A 16273-nucleotide genomic window follows, 5' to 3' on the forward strand; every position below is an offset into this window, starting at 1 on the left:
TGTTCAGTTTTGTCCATATAAACTCAAGCAGTATCTTGAGTAGTTATGAATTCAATAATAATGACATAGACTGTAATAATAAAAGTGTAAATTAAAAACTTGTAACATCCCCGACAAGTGAAGGTTACAGTAACTAGAAAAGAGCTGATAACTTTTAAACGGCTGAACCGATTTTCTTGAATTATAGCTAAGAACACTCTCGATCAAGCCACCTTTCAAACAAAAAAAAACTAAATTAAAATCGGTTCATTCGTTTAGGCGCTACGATGCCACAGACAGATACACAGATACACAGAGACACAGATACACACGTCAAACTTATAACACCCCTCTTTTTGGGTCGGGGGTTAAAAATGGTGTTATGTTTTGTAGAGCGGTAGTTTATATGAGAACCCTTTGAGAACTCTCAGGCATGGAGGCTTCCTTACGAAGTTTTCCTTCACCGTTTAAATCAAGTGATATTTAATTACTTAAAACGCACATAACTCCGAAAAGTTAGAGGTGCGTGCCCGGAATCGAACCCCCGAACTCCGATTAGGCCTTAACCACTTGGCTATCACAGCTTTGATCTCTTCCCGGCAATCTTGTAGGCATCAAAGGAGATTAAAAAAATAAGTAGACACAATTCAGTTATCTGCTTATGTTCCAATTAATATTATTTTCACTCATATAAAAGTGTTTATTAAAAAAGTTACTTGTAAATAATATAGAAAATGTATTAATATTCAAATATCAACGAACAAACAATGGTAATCCATCAATTATAATTAAAAAATATATTTATGTATGTCAGAGTGAAAGCCTAGCTAACTGGAAATGTTTTCAATATGAAAGCTATTGTAAATGTAATTAATATCAAATCCATACTAATAATAAAAGTGGGTCTGTATGTCTGTTCATCCGCCGTATTAAATTTAGATTTGCCATGAACTTTAGACTTGGCTTTACAAATTAAAAAAAAAACTCTCTTAAATAAAATAATCAATCAATCAATCAATCAATTTATTTATTTGCTGATACTAAATTTACTGATGCTAAAATTATTAAATTAATAAATTGCACAATCAAAGATTATGTAAATGATAAAAGAGTGTGGATTTGACTCGCAGTTCGCTCCAGCAATGCGCCTTACTGCAATTTTGTTTTACTTGGCGCAATATTGTAAATAGAACATTTTAAAAGAGCAACCGCCGAGTTTCTTGCTGTTTCTTCTCGGTAGGAAGGACATTCTAAAACAATGCTAAATTGTTTTGACGATTCAAAAGCACTTGTAAACTATAAAGACACCAAAAGCAAAAGTTTTTATATAATGACTAGCTGATGCCTGCGACTTCGTTCGCGTCGATTTAGGTTTTTAAAAATCCCGCGGGAACACATTGATTTTCCAGGATAAAAGTGCCTATGTTATTCTCCGTGTTTTCAACTATCTCTTTGTCGAAAATCAAGTTGATGGTTGCTTAGTTAGGGTGTGAAGGAAGGATACACTAACGAACACACTTTCGGATTTATAATGCTAGTATAGATATAGATTTAATATAACATTACTACCACAGATAAGTAAAACAATTTGGATGACTACCTATAACTGTATTATGATGAATAGCGTGTGATAGTAATGGCGCTATTCATAATATGCGATCGCCAGATAATGTAATAGATTGCTCACGAGGGAGTAAACTTTCTCTTTCCTCAGACTATCGTACAGGGGGTGATATTATTATTACGATAGGTTGGTTTATTAGGTATCTACCTACCTACTAGACTAGATGGTGCTCGTGACTTCCTCCGCGTGGATTTAGGTTTATTAGGGTTCCGTACTTCAAAAGGAAAAAAGGAACCCTTATAGGATCACTTCGTTGTCTGTCTGTCTGTCCTGTCTCCCAAGAAACCTATAGGGTACTTTCCGTTGACCTAGAATCACGAAAGGCAGGTAGGTAGGTCTTATAGCACACGTCATAAGGGGAAAAATCCGAGAACCGTGAATTTGTTGTTATATCACAAAAAATTAAAATGTATGATTAGTATTTTCAACTTTCAAAGTAAGGTTAATACTATACCGAGTGGGGTATCATATAAAAAGGCTTTATCTGTACATTCTAAAACAGGTTTTTATTTAATTTAATGCATAACAGTTTTTGATTTATCATGCAAAATGTCGGAAAAAATACCCGATTACGGAACCCACGGTGCGCGAGTCTGACTCGCGCTTGGCTGATTTTTTTTTTAATCCCGTGGCAGCTCTTCAATTTTCCAGGATAAAAGTAGCCTATGTCACTCTCCAGGTCTATAAGTATATCTGTGCAAAAAAAAAACTTTGATTCGTTGCTTTTAAACGTTGAGATGACAATCGGGCTCACCCGGAGCGGGTTAGCGCGCGGGCTGTGCGGGTGAGCGGGGCGTTCCCACCCCGGTTGCCATCTCAACCTGTCGCACACTATACCTGACCGCCTACAGCCTTTGAACACTTTGATCTACAACAAACCTGTGCAAACAATACAAAGTTACCTTGTACTGGCTACTCTGCGAAAGCCACTAACTGGTTTAATTTAGTTAGAACTAGCCAACTTTCTTCAAACAATGTTTCAACGGGTAAACCAGAGACAGGGGGTGTAGCAAAGAAACTTTTGCTTAGTGAGTTCTCGTTGTTGCTTACTTGAATCAACGCTTTTATGGTGTCCATGGTCCCAGCGCTTTGATCCACTGGTGGTTCTACAACTGACTCCAAAAACTGCATGTGTAAAAGGTATGCGCCCTTCACACCACGTCGAGTTTTACTTTTTATCGGATCATGCAAAACCGGATAGTGTTTTCACACGGCCGTCCGGCCCGTTGGCCCCGTGATCTAACCGTTCGTGCCACCTATCGTTCGACTCACCGGTTCTGATTCTTGCCGGATCTTACAATTGTATGCTTGTGTGAACCACACGTTACAAGTTAGTTTGACTGCAATCTCACCTGGTTGTAAGTGTTGAAATCTAAGGTAGAGTGGTTACTAGCCACGGCCGAAATCTCCCACCAGATCAGACCCTTTAGAAATTATAAAATTCCAAACCCTGCCAGGAATCGAACCCGGGACCACCCACTTATAAGACCACAGCGCTCACTACTACGCCAGAGAGGTCGCTGAAAACACGTATTGAAATACTGGTGCTGTTCCACTAAATCGGATCGGCATTTTTTTTAATATGACTGGGCCGATTTGTAGTCGCAAAATCGGATAGCAAAAGCCGGATCTGTTTTTTGCCGGATCCTACCATAGTATGCATGTGTGATTGTGTGAAGCATTAGAGTACTTTTAAAGCCACCAAATCGGATCCTACAAAAAACAGTTCCCAAAAGAATCGGACGTGGCCGTGTGAACGGGGCGCAAGGACTTAATTTCTTAGTCTTTTATATAACAGCTTTCTGGTTGGCTCTATCTACAGTCTATAAAAGCTGTAGAGTCACACTCTTTAGTCGTTGATTTCTATAGAACTGTTAAGGTTTCTCAGGAAATTCTCTGATATGACTTCAGAGTTCAGAGTGGAGAAATGATTTTCAATGAAATGTTCTAATGAAAGAGTAAGAAACCAAGATCCTGCTTCAATTGAGAATGTACCTACCTAATATTGTGCTTATAAAAATGTTGTAACACAACATTTTTATAAGCACAATATTAGGTAGGTACATTTTACACAATAGTAGGTCGTTGATTTCTATAGAACTGTTAAGGTTTCTCAGGAAATTCTCTGATATATGACTTCAGAGTTCAGAGTGGAGAAATGATTTTCAATGAAATGTTCTAATGAAAGAGTAAGAAACCAAGATCCTGCTTCAATTGAGAATGTACCTACCTAATATTGTGCTTATAAAAATGTTGTAACACAAGATTATTATTCTTATTGAGTTCAGTATGTATCATAATTCATAAAAGTTTTTCATCGGTTTTTGCATGATTTTATCGATGCTTGCTTTTTTCATTTTATTCAACTCATTGCAACATGGAATTAATTGTGTAATCTATCGTAACTTATTATTGAATTAAAAAAAAATATGATAAAATCACGATATTAACTCAAAACAGCAATGTAAATTAAAACTTTCACCGGTTTACCCACGTTTACCAAGAGTTTAAGAAGTGTCACAATAACGCTTTGGCGGGCGGCAGCGGTCATTGAATACGAAGTGTTGTGATTACATTGTTTGTGATACATTGCGTGCTTAAAAACTACAACTACAATGACATCCTACATTATAGTTACATAACAATCATATGTCTATTTCGTGATAAGTGGTAACTGTGATTTTGTTATAGGCATAGGTACAATTTATCCACGAAGCTTTCGGTAACATGTTCCTTAACATCTTGTATACCCTGTTCTCTGGACAAAAGTTAGTAGATTATTGTATACCAGACATTAGTAATTTATTCTATACTGTCCAAAAGATGTCATTTATCATCCCAAAAGTATGAATTGGACTATTGTTGAAGAGTAATGGACGAAGTTCTTAAGTGATAAGTGGTTTGTACTTTATCGGATCAAACAATTTATTATGATCTTTGTTACTATTGTAGAAAGTAAGTATAGCGGATATTAACTAAACATCACACGTGTTGAGTGATGTTTTTTCATTCTATTTAAATATTTACTTATAGCTTATAGGGGTTTTTATGCCAAGGTTTTTCAAATTTTTATTTCACGCTTTTTAAGCTTTTTATATTGAAATGGTTCTTGTACTATATACACATTACGCACTACCATGCCATGGCCTTATTAGAATTTGTCCTTATTAGAATTTGGCTAAATACTAATATAGTATTGGTCTAATAAGAAAACTAGAAAAGAGCTGATAATCTTCAAACGTCTGAACAGATTTTCTTGAATTATAGCTAAGAATTACTCAACTCGAGTGAAGCCGGGCGGGTTAACTGGTAGGTATCTAATATCTTTAAAATTCTTTACAAAATGTCGATGTTGTAACTTTAAACATTAATAATATCTAAAGTTCTAAAACCGTTCGAGAATTACTGTTTCGTAAAATTAGCGAGCCAACGGACTACTAAGACGTATGAGCAATACATTTATCAAGACTCTCACTTACTTTGGCACCAGCTGTGCTTCAGAAACGTTCTAAATTTTATAACATAGCAAACGCTCTCTGCGTTTGCGAGATAAGTTTATTCGTAGCCATTCGCAGCGCACTTGTTATATATTCCAACTGCGACATAGCTGAAACCGCTTAGGAAGCAACCAGCCTCAAAAGCTAAGCAAGTCATGAGTTCAGCGCACCGTCAGCAAGATTCACCTCGTTGTTACAATTGACTCCAATTAATCAGGACTGATCTATATTTTAATACTAAAAGATGCCCACGGCTTCGACCGCGTGGATTTAGTTTTTTGTAAATCCCTTAGGAACTCTTTGATTTTCCGGGATAAAACGTAGCCTATGTCCTTCCCCATGATGTAACCTATGTCTGTACCAAATTCCATTAACATCGGTTTAGCGGTTAGGCCGTGAAAACGTAGCAGACAGACAGACAGATAGACAGACAGACAGACAGACACACTTTCACATTTATAATATTAGTATGGATTAGCTGTTAGTTAAAGTATTTAAACCATCGATGATTTTAACCAAGTGAGAGATATGTGAAAAGGTGCATTCTATCATCACACCTCGACGCAGTTTCTGGTTAGGTTAGATTAGCTATAGTCATAATGTAAAACTCTACATCTAAGATTGATGCAGATGTTAGATAAGATTAAAATGTAAGAATTCTAGAATAAATTTAGTAAAATTTTACCTTCGTTTCCTTCAAAATCTTACTAACTGCCGTTCACGTAACTTACTTCAAGCGTATAATTTTAGTTTTCCTTAGTTTGTTTAAAAGGTAAACACGTAGCTTGTTGCTGAAATGCGTAAGAGGCGCAAAAAAACGCGGTCCATACAACCGTGTTACCGCGAACTGACAACGACACCATGATTCGAGTGAAAAAACTAATTCCAAAAAGTTTTTTATTTATTTTTCAGATACAAGTTAGCCCTTGACTGCAATCTCACCTGGTGGTAAGTGATGATGCAGTCTAAGATGGAAGCGGGCTAACCTGGAAGGGATATGGCAGTTTTCATTAAACCTATACACCTTTGGTTTGTGCACACGGCATTGTATCGGAGCGCTAAATCGCTTGGCTACACGGCTTTGCCGGTAAGGTGGTAACTAGCCACGACCGAAGCCTCCCACCAGACCAGACCAGAAATCATGAAATTCCAAACCTCTGCCGGGAATCGAACCCGGGACCTCCCACTAATAAGACCACACCGCTTACCACTGCTACCTGCTGTTAGCGTTTCGCTTTCACGTTTCTATAGATTTTATGCTATTAATAAAGGCAGATATAATTTTGTGGCTCACTCTACTTTTTAAATACAAACTCGACGACTTTATGGCTCTTTCAAAAATATCGTTCAAGCCTAAGTGTTCACCTGCGCCCAAAAACGAGTAGGCGATATCTCATCAAAGAATGCCAATTTTGTTAATACACTGAGCATATTCATGGCGTATTTATTTTATTCTACATTGTAGAATTGATAGAATTGAGAGAAAAACCGTTCTTAGTAGTGGGCCGGCAATGGGTTGAGATAATTATAACATTTTTCTAGTAAAATGACTAAATAAAATACTTATTATCATAAAAACCAATTTATTGAAGTCAGAGTGAAATAAAAAGCACCGCAGCGTAAAGAGGTCATTTATTAAACTAGAGCGAAAAGTGAAATGGCGTCATTCATTACGCGCGCAGCTCGGAAGTAGACTCCAGAATGTGATTCGTTTTTTTTTTAGCTACAAATTAATAAAATGAAAATTTCCACTACCCCAGTTAGCAAAGGTGGTGGATAGCTCACTGGTTAAGACGTCCGCCTTCTATTCGGAGAGTCGGGGGTTCGATCCCAGGTAAGCACCTCTTGAATATGACTTGGTTTATCGGTGAAGGAAACCATCAAGAAGAAACCTGTATGCATGAAAGTTCTCCATAGGGTTCTCAAAGGTGTGTGCAGTGTGCCAATACGCTTTTGGCCAGCATGGTGAACTATGGCCTAAGCTCTTCTTATTCTGAAAGGAAACCCGTATTCAGTAGTGGGCCGGCAATGGGTTGAGATGATAATAACATTTTTTCAAGTAAAACGACTAAATGAAATACTTATTATCATAAAAGCCAATTTATTGAAGTCAGAGTGAAATAAAAAGCACCGCAGCGTAAATAGGTCATTTATTAAACTAGAGCGAAAAGTGAAATGGCGTCATTCATTACGCGCGCAGCTCGGAAGTGGACTCCAGGATGTGATTTGTTTATTTTTAGTGCTACAAATTAATAAAATGAATCTTTACCCTACTGCAAATTTTTACTACCCTACCTAGCAAAGGCGGTTATAAAGCCTTGGACCTAGAAAGCTGAAGGTACTGAATGTAAACAAAAGAATAAGGCTGGGAAATAAAGAGCATACTTATATATTTTTTCGAGTGAATTTGCGGGCGGTCGCTACTATTTTTAACTCTCGATCCAGAAAGAGGGGTGTTATAAGTTTGACGTGTGTATGTGTGTATCTGTATGTGGCATCGTAGCTCCTAAACTAATGAACCGATTTTTATTTTTATTTTTTTGTTTGAAAGGTGGCTTGATCGAGAAAGTTCTTAGCTATAATCAAAGAGAATCGGTTCAGCCGTTTGAAAGTTATTAGCTCTTTTCTAGTTTCCTTATAGAGGTTTTTGTGTCGGGGGTTTTTTAAATTTTGAGTTATTATAGGAATAAATTAAAAACCCATCATCCGAATCACAAAGATGGAGATACATACCTATCTTAGATGGTTTCTCAATAAAATGTAAATCGATCGCTACCTATTCTAAAAGGACATTATTCAAATAGGCTTTCTCAGGGCCCTTTTGAATTATCGAATGTCTATAGACAAGGAGTCTAGTACCGTGTCGGAATGTTGATTATGTTGACGAAAATGAGCCTCGACGGCTTTGAACGTCTTTTTAATTTAGTCGAATTATACATAGCTGACTCGCCCTGGCTGCGTTCAAGTGGAACTTTTTTATTCAGATACAAGTTAGCCCTTGACTGTAATCTCACTTGGTGGTAAGTGATGATGCCGATGATGCAGTCGAAGATGGAAATGGGCCAACCTGGAAGGGGTATGGCAGTTTTCATTAATCCTATACTCCTTTGGTTTCTACACATCTTCTATACATCGTACCGGAACGCTAAATCGCTTGGCGGCGCGGCTTTGCCGGTAGGGTGGTAACTAGCCACGACCGAAGCCTCCCACCAGACCAGACCAGAAATCACAAAATTCCAAACCTCTGCCGGGTTCGAACTAGAGGTGTCAAATATGGTTAGATTTCTATATCATAATATTAATGTTTGCCGGTAGGGTGGTAACTAGCCACGGCCGAAACCTTCCATGAGACCAGACCAGAGATTATAAAATTTCTAAAAATAACGTTAAGTTTTCGCTAGCGACCTGGTTACAACCTGTATGTCCTCAGTAGATACCTATAAGATGTAAGGCCGGAATATCTTATAGGCCGTACCTACCGTAAAATCAAATCTGCAGCTTAGAGATGTTTACCGGCATAACTCGCAGTAAATTGTTGAGTAAATGACTGTTGTATTCTCGGATGTCTTATCCTCTCTGAATTAAGATGGATTAGCGTTTTCGTCGATAGAATTTAGAAGTATCTCTACCGCGATAGCTTGATGCCCGAAATTATTATGACTTTAAACATCCAAATATAGGTAGGTACTTAAATAACTGAGTTTGTTGGCTTTATAAAGTTTCCTGAAGATAGTTCTTCTTCTCCTTGCTGATTTGGCGGCTATGCAGGACCCTACAGACCCTATATCACGTTGACCTTTGCGAATCTATTGTGATCGCCACCGTTTTACAGTTCTCGTCCAATACTGATTGCCACCAGGAACAGCAGCAGCTTTTTGGCTGACATGTTTTTCGCCTCCTCCGGGTGTAGTATCACACTAATATTATAAAAGCGAAAGTTTGTGTGTATGTGTGTGTGTGTGTGTGTGTGCGTGTGTGTGTATGTTTGTTACTCCTTCACGCAAAAACTACTGGACGGATTGGGCTGAAATTTAGAATGGAGATAGATTATACCCTGGATTAGCATATAAGCGACTGTTTATCCCGGAAAATCAAAGAGTTCCCACGGGATTTTTGAAAAAACCTACATCCACGCGGACGAAGTCGAGGGAATCAGCTAGTATACTATATAAGTATATATGTTTCTCTAGGTGAAGACTACGTTTATGCATTAGTGCCTGACATTGACAGATGATGTGTAGGGGTGTTTCCGCATCGTTTTTGCAGAGCTTACACATATCCGTGCCTTGGAGCTTGCGGTTGAACATACAGTCCACTGAAGGTAATTACAAGATTAAATCATTAACATACTCAGCGTCTTTTTCACTGTAAAATATGTAGATTTTCCCTAGATTGGTCCATCGTTTTGAAATAGGATAGTGTAGACGAAGCTCAAAACTCCAAAGTACCGGAAATATGCTAGCAAAGCATAAAGTCGAACATGTCAGGAACCACGTCCCGTTTGTCCTGTAATGATATAGATTCGATCCGGAAACGATATATTAGACTGGACTCTTGCAATAAATCCGCTGACCGAATCACGCGGCCGTAGCTAGGGAATGCCATTGTGGGACAATGTAGTACTTCAAAATATCAACGCCCTACCTTAAAAAATCGGCCAAGTGCGAGTCAGACTCGCGCACACAGGGTTCTGTACTCGGGCATTTTTTCCGAGATTTTGCACGCTAAATCAAAAACTATTTATATCCATAAAAATAAATAAAAATCTGTTTTAGAATGTACAAGGAAAGGTCTATCATATGATACCCCACTTGGGATTGTTATCTTACTTTGAAACTGCTAACTATTTAGTCATTAACAAATTTTTTTTTGTTGACGTAACTACAAATTCACATTTTTCGGATAATTTCCTTTACTTGTGCTATAAGACCTACCTACCTGCCAAATTTCATGATTCCAGATCAACGGGAAGTACCCTATACTTAGGTTTCGTTGACGGTAAGTCAAAAGTTACTTCTAGCTACGGTCCTGCCATGTCAGCAAATTGAAATTTTATCTCTGTCCTTGGAGGGATAAATTGTTGAAAGGATATTTCTCATGGTGTATTTTCCTCTGCGGTCCCATAGATACTAATATTCTTTTCCTGGTTTTTTGCCTTCGGGATATAAGGAGGCAAAGCAAATCCTTTGATTTATTTTGATACAAAGATTTAACACGTTTTCTGTTCCAAAGATATCGGAAACCAAAACAAAAAACTGGTTTCTATGGCTTATTGTTAGAATCATACAGAATCTGTGTGTGATCTTAACTGGCGGTAAGTGATGATATGATATTACTATACTTACGTATGCCCGAAGATGGAGTCTTTTCGCTTCGCTTTACTAATATTCTAGAACGATATATCTATAAATTAAATCTTATCTTTTAGATTCGGTCTACACAAAGCCTTATTACATTTTTCGATGTAAAATCTTATAATTATCTCGCTATTCTGATGCGTAATAATAAAAAAAGTGTAATTAAGTTAAAAGTCTAGTTAACTTATTTAACTATTCATCATTTAACGCCCGCGTTCTTTCCGCTCCTGTCTTCAAAGTATAATTAACTTAGAAAAACTGACGGGTATGAAAGTGCAAGAAACTTTACTAAGTGTTATAATGCCTTTTTATTACCGAGGCTTTTCTTCAGCATTTTTTACAGTTCCGCAGTAAAACATAAAACCCTTAGAATTTCGTCCAATTGACCAGTTGTGTGTGTTATGCCGTCTCTCCATATTCTGTGTGTCACAGCCCTTTTAAAAATCCATAAAGTGTGTCTGTTAAACCGATTTTACGTTTGCGATAGGGATAGTTTGCATCCCTGGGATAGACATAGGCTATTTTCAGTCCTGTAAAATCGTAAATATGCAATCCAATCCAGATTCTTACTTGGTGACGACTGACGGACATAGGATACTTTTTATCCCGGAAAATCAAAGAGTTCCCACAGGATTTTTAAAAAACCTAAACCCACGCGAAATTGCGTAAGTATGTACATCATTTACCATACACCATAAATGCTGAAAAATTTTTAAGCATAGGTATATAAAGTGGTTATCACTGTGTAGAGGCATTTTAATTAATATTGAAAAAAAAAAGTTTTGCAGTGGGTACCTTTTAACATGAAAATTGAGAGTTGAACTAGAATTACAGTTGTCCTCTTGAATGATACCTCTTTAAAAAGGTATTTTAAAATCAGTATTGGATATTCAGATGGTTTTTAGTTAATCCCTCTTCTTTTTTCGTGTAAACCGTATGAAAATCCGTCCAGTACTTTCTGAAATTAGTCCAAACACAAGTGTGAATTAAAAATTTATGACACCCCGACAAGTGAAGGTTACAGTAACAAGAAAAGAGCTGATAACTTTCAAACGACTGAACCGATTTTTTTGGATTATAGCTAAGAACACTCTCAATCAAGTCACCTTTCAAATAAAAAGAAACTAAATTAAAATCGGTTCATTAGTTTACGAGCTACGATGCCACAGCGAGATACACAGATACACAGATTACACACGTCAAACTTATAACACCCCTCTTTTTGGGTCGGGGGTTACAGAGCAATCTCAGCACGGCGCGGCGGGGGCCTTAATTTATAATAGCATACTGTACTATTATGTAGTGTTAATATTCTTTCACCGAGCACGTTCATAGTTTTCATCAGCTTAGCAATTAACTACACCTTTTATTCAGCGTCAAAGAAAACACGGCAGAGAAATGAGGTTTTACATTCGTTTCTATTTTAAAAAGAGCGCCAGGTTCCTTTCCTTTTGCAGTATAATTAGTTTTTACAATTGAGTGTTTTCGTGTTCACTTTTAATTAATTTGCACAGATTTCAATTAATTTGCACCGATTTAAATTAATTATTATACAAGATTCCCACGAGTTTGTCCGCGTGGATATAGGTTTTCTCAAAATTCAGACGAACTCTTTGATTTTTCGGGATAAAAAGTACTTAATACTTTGTGTTGATGCAGGGTATGATCTACTTTCATTCCCAGGCAAATCAGTTCAGTCATTGTATTTTGTATAACAGTCTCAACTTAGGTATATAATATATAATATTATGTAGTTATCAAATAAGGGTGTTTTATGGATTCATAGCTTATACTATCATATTCTTCAAGCTGAAATATGATTCTGTATTTATTATCTTTTAATTGTTGTTTTCCAATTAAAACACAATTACAATTTAAACAAAGCTTCCTAATATAATCACATATTTAATGACCCCCCATCGTGAACGCTTTTGTGGCATCAAACAAATATATTAATACAAGAATATAAGCATTGTTTTTGAAGAGATCAAAGAGCCTGCTATCGGTTCATCTTTTGTACGAAATCAACGATTCAAAACTTTGGTGTTAACATAGAAATATCGAAATACGTTTTGTGGTGAGTACAGTATAATTTACGCGCTAATAAATTTTGGAAACACGACAAAAGGACGAAGGTGACATTATACCAATATAAAGTCAAAACTTCGATAGCTCAACGGTTGAATAGCGGACTGAATTCCGAAAGGTCAGCGGTTCAAACCCTACCCGTTGCACTATTATCGTACCTACTCCTAGCACAAGCTTCACGCTTATTTGGAGGGGAAAGGGGGAGTATTATTAGTCATAATATATTAGCATGACTAGTATTTCAAAAAAAATGTTTAAACGCCATTAGTATTATAATGATCGAGATTGATTTGCTGTTACCCGTTGAGGAGTTCCGTTCTCTATTTTCGAAACTGTTCATCAAATCTTCACCAAACTTATATGGTACAAACATTACAGTATAACCTTTATAAAAAAAAAGAACTGAAAATCGGTTTAAAAATTTGACGGAGTTATGGAGTAAAATCGACAAATAATTTGATCCTGTATCCCGAAGATTCCCTAACTTTCTTGGGATAAAAACTACCTTTATGTTAATCCAAAGTATCAGCTAACACTGTACCAAATTTCATTTAAATCCGTTTGGTAGTTTTTGCGTGATACGCGCACATACAGACAGACAGACAGACAGACAAAAATTAAAAAAATTGTTTTGGGGTCTTATCGATAATAATGTTTACTGCGATTAAAAATTTCAAAATACATTTAATATAGGCACAGAAATCATCCAATTACAGTTTTATTATAAGTATAGATAGATATACACACATACACAAACACTTACGCCTTTTTAATATTAGTGTGAAGTGTGATTTTGATAACTTGTAAAACAGGGCTGCCATCCTAAAGCGTTCATAGTCATAAAATACAAGGATAAGTAGGATAAATCCCGTGAACCCTGACGGATAGTATATAACGCCCAAGTTTCCGCGCCTGATCTTATTACACGCGCTCACACTACTTGCGGCGGAAGACAAATCCCTGAATAGTAAAAGGATTTTTCCAAACCTAATATATGACTCTTCGTACGAAAAGAATGGATATTTATTTCTGTAGCCTCCGCGAAGTTTAAAGGGACGTACACAAAAGTTGTGATCTTTCAAAATATCCTTTGGTACCTACTTAAGAGGATTGTCTAGTTGCAAATCATACAAAAAGCGATAATGCTTTTCTCCCCGTAAATATAGTACAATTATCATAATTTTTAGAAATGTTGTACAGACATAATGAAGACCTATGATTGTACCTTTTAATTAAAAAAAAATATTGCTTATTTCAGACGTTACTACGGTCTAAATATCCATATTTTGACTTTAAAACTTTCTTAAGCATTTTTTTTAATCAACCCAAACTAAAATACTAAAAAATAAAACTTACGAGCCTAGATTAAGGTTTACTGAATCTAATGAGACCAAAATTGTCTATTATTGTAAACGTTGGGGGGTAAAAACGTTACCTATCACCCGAAACAATATTTCAAGACAAAAATGTAGGCAAATGCCTACTAGACTTGCAACTCTCTCTATCGCACGATACGGAGAAGGCAGCGAAGCGGCGTGAAACAAATAGCATTTTTGAAAATACCTACTCACGTCGCGTTTTGTAACTAGACAATACTCTTAATTTTTTATTTGAAGTCTTTTTTGAAGAAGGTTGTGTGTATATTTATGTGACTAGCTCGGGATATTTTACATCTATATAGGTACTTAGAGCCGGAAAGTCCTTGAGTGGAGACCGCGTTTAATCAAATGTAGTGTGGGACGCCCTCCAGCACGATGGACCGACGATATAAAGCGGCTGGCGGGAAGCGGCTGAATGAGGAAGGCTGAGGACCGGTTGTGGTGGTGCTCTATAGGGAAGGCCTATGTCCAACAGTGGATGTCCACAGGCTGATGATGATGATGTATAGGTACTTACATAACAATAAAGGCAATGAAGTCTGAAATCAAATTCAATGGAACCGCACAAGAACGTGGATGGTACGTTCATACTTCATAGCACATTAAAGTCACGTATTCGATTCAGGAGTGAAACAATTATTTCCGTTAATGGCACATAAATATACTCACGCAGGCGTAAATTTTCCGTCAGACGGCACGCGTCCCGAATGTTCACTAATTTACCTATTTTAGGTATGACTGTCTGTTTGTTGATAGTGTTCTACTGAAGATGAATTTGTAACCGCTATTTCGGCCATCTGAAGCCGAAAGTTTAATGACCCTAAAAATTTCAGTATAAGAGAATAATAATTGCTTTTTTTAGGGTTCCGTACCTCAAAAGGGAAAAACGGAACCCTAATAGGATCACTTTGTTGTCTGTCTGTGTCTGTCTGTCTGGCCGTCTGTCGTGACTGTCAAGAAAACCTATAGGGTACAAGTCCCGTTGACCTAGAATCTTGGAATTTTGGCAGGTAGGTAGATTTTATAGCACAAGTAAAGAAATAAATCCGAAAACCGTGAATTTGTGGTTACTTCACAAAAAAACAAATTAAAATGTGTTCATGAACAAAATGTATTTCAATTTTTAAAGTAAGATAACTATACCAAGTGGGGTATAATATGAAAGGGCTTTACCTGTATATTCTAAAACAGATTTTTATTTATTTTTATGCGTAATAGTTTTTGATTTATCATGCAAAATGTCGGAAAAAATACCCGAGTACGGAACCCTCGGTGCGCGAGTCTGACTTGAACTTGGCCGGTTTTTTTAATGGTCAAATTAGTGGGAATCTCTACCAAAAATAGATCGAAACAAGATGGCGGCTGATAAAGAATCTTTTACGTTTCACTCGTCGGTAAAGCGGAAAATGGGGCACATGCGGGCCAGTCCAAGTCTATTCCATTTACTCTAAGAAATTATATACGATCAAGGTATTGTTAGGTACTTTATGATCGGATGGTTTTACTTTGTAACATTATTTATTCTTCTGTACTTACTACCATACATTTACTAGTATAGCTGTACCTAGTACTAACATACCCAGAATTCTTTTAGAACCTAGAATTTTTATGAAGAAACTGAAGAAAGACTCTCTTATTGCTTCATCATCTACTACTGAGAACCCTGGGAGGTAGGAGGCTACGGCCGTGGCTATTTAGTAGTAACGAGCCACGATTTTAGACGTGATTTGGCGTTCAGGAACGATGTCGTGTAGAAACTGCTCAGGGGTACCTATTGGTTTTTAATGAAACTGTAATACCCCTTCCAAGTTAGCCAGTTTCCATCTTAGACTGAGCCATCACTTTCCAAACTTAGCCAGTTTCCTGGCTGTCATCACTACGCCATCACTTTCCATCAGGTGAGATCGCAGTCAGGGGTTAACTTGTATCTGAACAAGTGTAAATTAAAAATTTATAACTCCCCAACAAGTGAAGGTTACAGTAACTAGAAAAGAGCTGATAACTTTCAAACGGCTGAACCGATTTTCTTGGATCATAACTAAGAACACTCTCGATCAAGCCACCTTTCAAACAAAAACAACTAAATTAAAATCGGTTCATTAGTTTGAGAGCTACGATGCCACAGACAGATACACAGATACACACGTCAAACTTATAACACCTCTCTTTTTGGGTCGGGGGTTAATAAAAATACCCAGGATACCATTAAAATTCACCCCTGACTGGTCAAGATTCCTTCCTGACCAAGAGCGTTTTTATTTACCTATTTAAAATGTTACTTTCAGTTTAATTTAGCGAGAGCAAGAAGTAATCATCAGTCAGTACAAGGTCAGTGGATGGCATATCAAA

The 16273-nt window shown here is 37.0% G+C and overlaps 1 long non-coding RNA gene across 1 annotated transcript; it reads left to right on the forward strand.

Moving 5' to 3' along the window:
- The first annotated feature begins 87 nt into the window (after positions 1–87).
- LOC123874203 lies at positions 88–13970 on the forward strand. The gene is made up of 3 exons (XR_006797853.1): positions 88–101; positions 12155–12166; positions 13854–13970. It is a non-coding gene; the product is annotated as an uncharacterized LOC123874203 (long non-coding RNA).
- Positions 13971–16273: the final 2303 nt, after the last annotated feature.

Source organism: Maniola jurtina, chromosome 18 (assembly GCF_905333055.1).
Source record: "Maniola jurtina chromosome 18, ilManJurt1.1, whole genome shotgun sequence".
NCBI lineage: Eukaryota > Metazoa > Arthropoda > Insecta > Lepidoptera > Nymphalidae > Maniola > Maniola jurtina.